Raw genomic sequence first — 8,104 nt, 5'->3', positions numbered from 1 at the left:
TCTTCATATATCTTTTAATTTTTTTTATTTACGATGGTGATGGGGTGTCCGTCAAAAAAGAAGTGAGGTGGGGCGGGATGTTCTGAAGAAAAAGAAGGATTTGAATTTTTTTCCTTTTTTTTTTATTTATTATTATTATTTTCTCATATAATTTTGAGATTTTAAAAATAAAAATACTTCATTTACTTGCTTCAAAATGCGTGCAGTCACACACTTGTCCCAATTCAATTATTTTAACGTCATATAAGCTCGGTCAATGGTCAGAAAAGTTTTAAAAAATAGAGTTTCGTCGAGTTTAAGTGTTCATTTGGCAAAGTGATGAGTTAGAGGGTTCAACTGAAAAATGAAGTCAAATACAAAGGTCTCCAGATCATTCCGCCTATAAAATAATAACATTTATATTGATATCAAGGAAACCACAAGAAGCCATACATTTTCTCACTACATATTATAGTTAAATAATGTACTACGTATCATTTATTGAGGAGAAAGACACGCAAATTTCTCCTTATTATATATATTCATATAAAAAACAACTATATAGTACTATTAATTAGACATGGTATCATTAATTGAAATTGAGTTGATACTTTGGCCTCTTATCAGGATAAAAGAGTCCAAAATGTTGCTCACTTGGTTTACCATCCTTTCTATTTTCGTCAAACATGGCGAATAAATAAGTTTCTATGGTCTTTCCAGGTTTCTTTGGTGTTCCAGTCCCTCCTTTCACGTGATTAATCAAATTCGTATAATAAGTCCTCGCGTTTTCCAGAGTTGCTGAAGGGTGTCCCTCAGAAGGCCAACCACTTTCCGATACAACAATCTCAATATTTTGTCCTCCAAGTTTCTCCGTAGCAAAATACATTGAATCCACAAGGGCATCGAAAAGATTTTGATATCCTGCATCATTTCTCCCTTGTTGATTGAAAAGTGCATAAGAAAGAGGAACATTATCATCAGCATGGGCAAAATAAGGGTAAATATTGGCTAAAAGTGGAAGATTATGTCTTGATAGAAATCCAATTATAGGATTAATGAAACTTTTATATTCTTCGCGAAAAATGCTATCTCTAGGTGGGTAGGTGTTGGTTAAGAGCCCTGAATATGTCGCGATTGAGACCTTAATTTGATTTTGCAATCCTGCTGATGATAACGCGTTGTAAATATTTTCCATTGCTGGGCCAACAAATTGTGCATATTTACCACTATCTCTACCAGGATCAACTTCATTTCCAACGGCAATATATTTAAATTTAACATCGGGAAAATGATTTCTTATATTATCTTGAACCCAACCATTGGCATTTGAAGGATTGGTTAGGGCTTCAAGATCTTGATTTGGGACATCAAGAATTATTTCAATGTTACTTCCTTTGAGAGCATTAAAGACATTTGCATCTGGATAGTAAATTCTCATTTTCTTGATGTTATTAGCATTATATAATTTTATGAATTGGCAATTTTTCCATAGCATACTCCGATAGGCTGCGCTCCTACATTATGACAAAAAAAAGAACATCAAAATAATAATAATAATAACGCCTCAATGAATACAAGTTGATGTCGATAATGTGAATCATTAGTACTGACCATTATACACAATATAAAACACTAAAAATACTCTAATGGTTGGTTAACATATCCATAAATAACTTATTTGTAGATGTCACAATTGCGTTAGACTATTAAACCTATTTTTTAATGTCCTTATCAATAGGGCCTACTCCACCCTCCTAGAACAAAAAATATATATGTAGTGTTATTTAATAGGACATTTATAAGTAAATATGCATACATGAGACAAGCAATGGTATAATTCATTTGAATTCAGTACTTCTAACGCGATCATAAATATATGCATAAAACTTTACTAAAATTGAAACAAATAGTAGCTCAGAACCCAAAATTCTAAATATAACGAGTTCAATACAAAAAATCTTAAAGATTGATCTAATAGAATTTAAATCTTGAATTTTTCTGGCTATACGAAAGTTGTATATGTAAGAGAGTGACCTGTAATTTGGATTAGCAGCCCAACAAGTAAAAGGGAAGCTACAAGAGAACTTAGAAAAGCCATAGAAAAATTGGAATTGAGAAGATCAGTAAGAAATAGTTAGAGGTGAAATTGTGTGTTAAGGAAACATAAAATTGCTTCTTATATAGGCAATAAGAAGAAGAAGACCAAGAAAAGTAGTGCGGAAAAAAGCCAAGTCAAGTTGCCCTAAGAAGAAGTTTGATGAATAGTAAAATTTTGTCAAGTAAAATAACCAAGTCCAAGTGGAGATGAAGAAAGTTCAAATCTAGTGGTAGGTGATGGAAATTAAAAATTGGTTGATTTCATTTAATATTACAATGTGAAGTTGAGTAACTTAATTTGCCTCATGTTAGGAACAAGTCTTGTTTTCTTTCCTTTGGTTCCTAAATGAGCTTTAACTTAAACGACAATATATGTATGCATATTTTATCTCTATTTTTGCAAAATAAATAAGTTGTTTCAAATAGACTTCTACTATAGTCAACCTCTCACACCTTTTCACTATTACAACCCCACTCCTAGTCTTCATTTGTCTGAATCATCTCATGCCTCACTTCCATTATCTACTCCATCACGGAAATCACTCTCACCTTATTCCGGCTTGTATAACATTGTTCTTAATCATATCTCTGTTAGTATTTATGTCCACTCATCCATCTGAACCCTCGTATATGTTAGCCTCGTCTTTAATTTTGAACGTGGACATTCTTGATTGGCCAGCACTCAACCTCATATAATAGCGTTGGTCTAACCACCACGTCTCTATAAAACTTATCTTTTAATCAATGGCGATACATTCGTATCACACGTTAATATCCTAGACCGCTCCAATACGGTGTGCAATATCGTCGTCAATTGTCCATTTTACTTAAATTGTAGACTTAAGACACTTGCAATTCTCTCTTGGGTATATTACTAGTGTATTGATCTTTACTTCCACCTCTACCTCATGCCTCACGTTACCAGGGCCAACTCAACAACATTGGGGCCTAAAGCGAAACTTCAGAGAGGGGCCCTAAAAAAAAATTCATCATATATACTTTTATTTAATATCTACTTTTCTAGTTATTTTAGATGTGAAGTCATTAGGTATTGTATTATAATCAATTTGTTTTAATAATTTCTTTTCAAATGATGATATAGCTAATTCATTCAATCTCTCTTTAGACATTGTTGATCTTAAAGAAGATTTAATCAATTTTAATTTCGCAAAAAACTTCTTTCGGCTGAGGCAATAGTTACAGGAACTGTTAACATTATTATATAAGCAATATGAGTATTTGGAAAAGAATCAAGTCTTTTTATTTGATTGAGAATTTTAATTAGATCATTATCTTCTACTTGTATTATTTCCCTTAACACTTTTAATCCAAAAAATGAATCTAAACCATTAATATCATAATAACTATCACATGATAAAGAAAGTTCAAGGTTAAGACAAAAAAAATTTAATTCTCATCATCTAGTGATCTCAATATTTTACCACTAAATAAGAAATAAAAATATTTCCATATGTTTCAATTGGTTCAAATCTATTTTGAAGTGAAAAAAATAGTTTGATCTACTCTACATATATAAAACAATCAATTCTAAAAGGTTCTTCAAGGGACTTTGTGATTTCGCTATCCACATTTTCATCAAATTGTTTCTTACGAAATTCAGTTTATTTTCATCTCATATGCAATTTCCTTAGTAGAAATCATAACACTCATAGTACATATAATAATTATTTTTAAATAACATATATAAGTAATTGTTTTTAAAAATAGGGGCCCCAAAATATATGGGGCCCCAGGCGATGGCTTTAGTGGCCTAGGGGTTAAGACGGCCCTGCACGTTACCAAACTTGCACTCCGGGTGCTCTATCTTAGTCTTGCTTAACCCGAGACCTTTAGACTCCATGGGCGCTCTCCAAACTTTCAATTTATCGTTAACTCCACTACACAACTCGTCAATCAATACTATGTCATCTACAAATAACATACATCACAACACCTCTCATTTAATATATCATGCCAATATATTCATCACTTAGGCATATATAAATGAATAAGGGTTAATCCATGGTGCAATCTCATCACGATATCAAGAAATATTTTGAGTTTTCTCCCACTGTCCTAACTCAGGTTTTGTCTCCATCATACATATCTTTAATAACCTTAATGTAAGCCATCAACACACCTCTAGACTCCCAACATCTCCAAAAGATCACCCAAGCAATTTTATCATATAGCTTTTTAGGTTAAAAAACATGTGCGTAGTTGAACGCTCTGACATAAATTTGAATCGGTTCCCCTCTGCAATCTTATTTTGACCACAAAGTTTTTTAAAAAATATATATATTATCAAATTGTATATTCCGTTAAATACCATCACATAATTTAACACGGAGAAAGTAGACAAGAAGAAGAGGGCAAGGAAGAAAATGTTAATTAAAAGTATAATTTTGTATAGAATACCAAGCCATGCCCTGTGAAGAACTTCATGAAATATTTATTAAGTATATAACAATGTAATATTTGTCCATATGAAGAAAATATTAAAATTATGTAGAAAGTTCAAATCTAGTAGTACTGTGTTTTTCATGTACGACATTCGATATTTGTATTGAAGTTCGATTAATTTAATTTTAAGTCAGGTAAAATCATTTTTAAAATTAATTATTCTTGTTTATTATATATTTCTTCCTTTCTTACTTTCTTATTCATTTTTCGTCTTCATCAAATCTGAGATAAAGGCATAAGTACCCCTTACACTAGAACCGAAATCCAGAAACACAGTTTAACTAAACTAAGGTCCTATTACCCCTCCCCCCCCCCCCCCAAAAAAAAACATTTTTTTGTTCTCTCACGAGCCTCAACTACGTGGAGTCACGAAGTGTGCCACGTAAGCTAAGAGCTGTATAAAATTACCAAAAAAAAAATGAATTTGGGGGTAATAGGACCTTAGTTTAGTTAAGATGCATCTCAAGGATTTTGATAATAGTCTAGGGATAGTTACGCCTTATCTCAATCTCTATATCTTTTGCTAATAATAGTAAGTTGGGTCAAACACCTAACTATGGGTAAGATAAAAAATAAACTAATATCAAATCTAATTGAAACCACCGCTATGTTTTATCATAATAGTTATAAATCTTAATAAATCAGTTGGTTAACTATCTAAACCTTCGTCGTATTGATGAGGTTTCAACTCTCCATCTTTTAATTTCGTTTCCAATTTTCTTTTTATCTATTATTTTTGGAAAAATAAGTATTCCACACAACCCCATTAATGAAGACAATACCAATCACGATACGATGAACTTGAAAAAAACACCATATTTACTTGGCTCATCTAAGAAAAGTCATATTTTTTGCCCTATCAATTTATGATAATAAAATAGTGGGGCTTGTTAGGTAGCGTGATTGACTGATTAGACATATAGAATTGTGGATGTTCATTTAATACTACTCCGATTTTTTTTAATAAGCTTGCAATCAAGTATGACTCGAGCAAGTATAGCTTGCAATTAGAAAGTCCTATGGTAACTTTCTAAGAAGGGAAAAGGGTCAAATATGCCCCTAAACTTTTCGAAAAGGACTAGATATACCCCCCGTTTAAAGTTTGGCTCACTCATGCCCTCGCCGTCCAACTTTTTGGTCTAGATATGCCCTTATGGCGGTAGTTGGCCTGCTGGAAATTGCCAAGTCATCTTTAAATGCCAAATGGAATTGCCACGTCATTTACATTACCACGTGGCATTTATATTAAAAGGGAAAGGGGTCGCTTATGCCCCTAAACTATCTGACCCACTTTTAAAACACTTATCCGACCCATAAATCACCCCTCTTTTAAATAACCTATCCGACCCGTTTTCAACAATTTTGTTTAATTTTTATTTTTTTCGGTAAATCCCGAAAATGAGTAATTGATTAATAAAAAAAGGAAAATATGAAAAAAATATAAAATTAACGCCAAAAATTTACAAATAAATATAGTAACCTTAAATTCAACAATTACAATAATTTTTTTTATTTTTTTGGTAAATCCCGAAAATAAGTAATTGATTAATAAAAAATATGAAAAGTATGAAAAAGATATAAAATTAACGCCAAAAATTTACAAATAAATATAGTAACCTTAAATTCAACAATTTTCAACAATTTTTTTAAATTTTTATTTTTTTTTGACAAATCCCGAAAATGAGTAATTTATTAATAAAAAAGGGAAAATATGAAAAAAATATATAAACAATTTACGCCAAAAATTCACAAATAAATATAGTAACCTTAAATTCAAAAATTTCAACAATTTTTTTTAATTTTTATTATTAATAAATTACTCATTGTTGGGATTTGCCGAAAAAAATTAAAAATTTTAAAAAATTGTTGAAATTGTTGAATTTAAGGTTACTATATTTATTTGTAAATTTTTGGCATTAATTTTATATTTTTTTTTCATACTTTTTATATTTTTTATAAATCGATTACTCATTTTTGGGATTTACCAAAAAATAAAAAAAATTATTGTAATTGTTGAATTTAAGGTTACTATATTTATTTGTAAATTTTTGGCATTAATTTTATGTTTTTTTCCATATTTTTCCTATTTTTTATTAATCAATTACTCATTTTCGGGATTTACCGAAAAAAATAAAACTTAAACAAAATTGTTGAAAACGGGTTGGATAGGTTATTTAAAAGAGGGGTGATTTATGGGTCGGATAGGTGTTTTAAAAGTGGGTCAGATAGTTTAGGGGCATAAGCGACCCCTTTCCTTTTTAATATAAATGCCACATGGTAATGTAAATGACGTGGCAATTCCATTTGGCATTTAAAGATGACTTGGCAATTTCCAGCAGGCCAACTAACGCCATAAGGGCATATCTAGACCAAAAGTTGGACGGCAAGGGCATGAGTGAGCCAAACTTTAAACGAGGGGTATATCTAGACCTTTTCGAAAAGTTTAGGGGCATATTTGACCCTTTTCCCTTCTAAGAAATATTGCAGTTAAGGCAAGTAGTTTATATTGACAGCGTCGTGAAAACATGTAACATCTCGCAAATTGAAATAACTAGGAAGAAGTTAAGAATTGGAAATAGTCATTTTTGGAAATAATATAAAAATCTGGAAAATATGTTAAATATGTTAAGTTGAATTTTTGGTCAACTTCAAACGACCATAACTCCTGGATCAAGATGAGTTAGGTGTGTTTCCAGTTATCGTAGGAAAGATCTTGGAATAATCTTTTCAATGCCGCCGAGTTTACGCGATTCCAAGTTCGTATGAGTAAGATATGCCCATTTAAAGTTGGGCTGTTCAATTAAGGAAAGTCTAAACCGGATTTTGGAGGGGTATTTTAGTCTTTTCCTTTCCCAATTATTTTAACCCTTTTTTAGGAGTTTAATTGGGGTCAAATCAGAATTAGATCAGTTTAGAAAAGTTGAAGTTCATGCTAAGGCTTGGAGAAAGGAGAAAAGGCAAGATCCGTCAAGAACGTTCAAGTTTGATTGTGGATTTCGCCAAGGATTCAATCCTACGAGGTATGTGTAATCACATAGCGTTGGGTTAGTTCACCCACACGCCAATCATGATTCAATTCAGCGAAGTTTATTTGATTTGAAAGTAAATTCTATGAGTTCTTGATGAAATTCGTTTGAATTCTTGTAGGTTTGTGTTGTTGAAATTTCTTGAGTTCGATTCATGTTTTTGGGTGTGATTTCGAGTAGAATCTTTCATACTTTGAACATGTAATCGATTCTAAGTGTTTGGGGAATGAACCAAGTGAAATTAGAGAGTTTAGAGATGAAAAACGAAGAAGAAAAGTTGGGGAGCACCTGGGTAGGGTCCTGGGGTGCCGCCCCTCTCAGAATCCTAAGAAGAGGCCTCTGAATTTTGACCTCTAGGGCTCCGCGCCAGCCAGAGCACCCCAAGTCACTCTCTGAATTTCAAGGGTTGGCGCCCTGCGCCTCTCAGAGCGCCAAGGACGCCAGTTTTTCCCATTTCTTCCCCATCTTTCCGTACTAGTTCCTTAGCAACGTACCTATGTTTTCTAGTTGATTCCAACACTCTAAAGTACATCTAAACA

General features: G+C 32.2%; 1 pseudogene; it reads right to left on the bottom strand.

The window, feature by feature from the left end:
* Positions 1–382: 382 nt before the first annotated feature.
* Positions 383–2,149, bottom strand: LOC102587259 (glucan endo-1,3-beta-glucosidase A-like; annotated as a pseudogene).
* Between the last annotated feature and the right edge of the window lie 5,955 nt (positions 2,150–8,104).

The sequence above is a fragment of the Solanum tuberosum genome, unplaced genomic scaffold, assembly GCF_000226075.1.
Source record: "Solanum tuberosum cultivar DM 1-3 516 R44 unplaced genomic scaffold, SolTub_3.0 scf00559, whole genome shotgun sequence".
In the NCBI taxonomy this organism is placed as follows: Eukaryota; Viridiplantae; Streptophyta; class Magnoliopsida; order Solanales; family Solanaceae; genus Solanum; species Solanum tuberosum.
The sequence above is the reverse complement of the archived record's forward strand: the minus strand, read 5'-3'. Positions and strand labels throughout refer to the sequence as shown.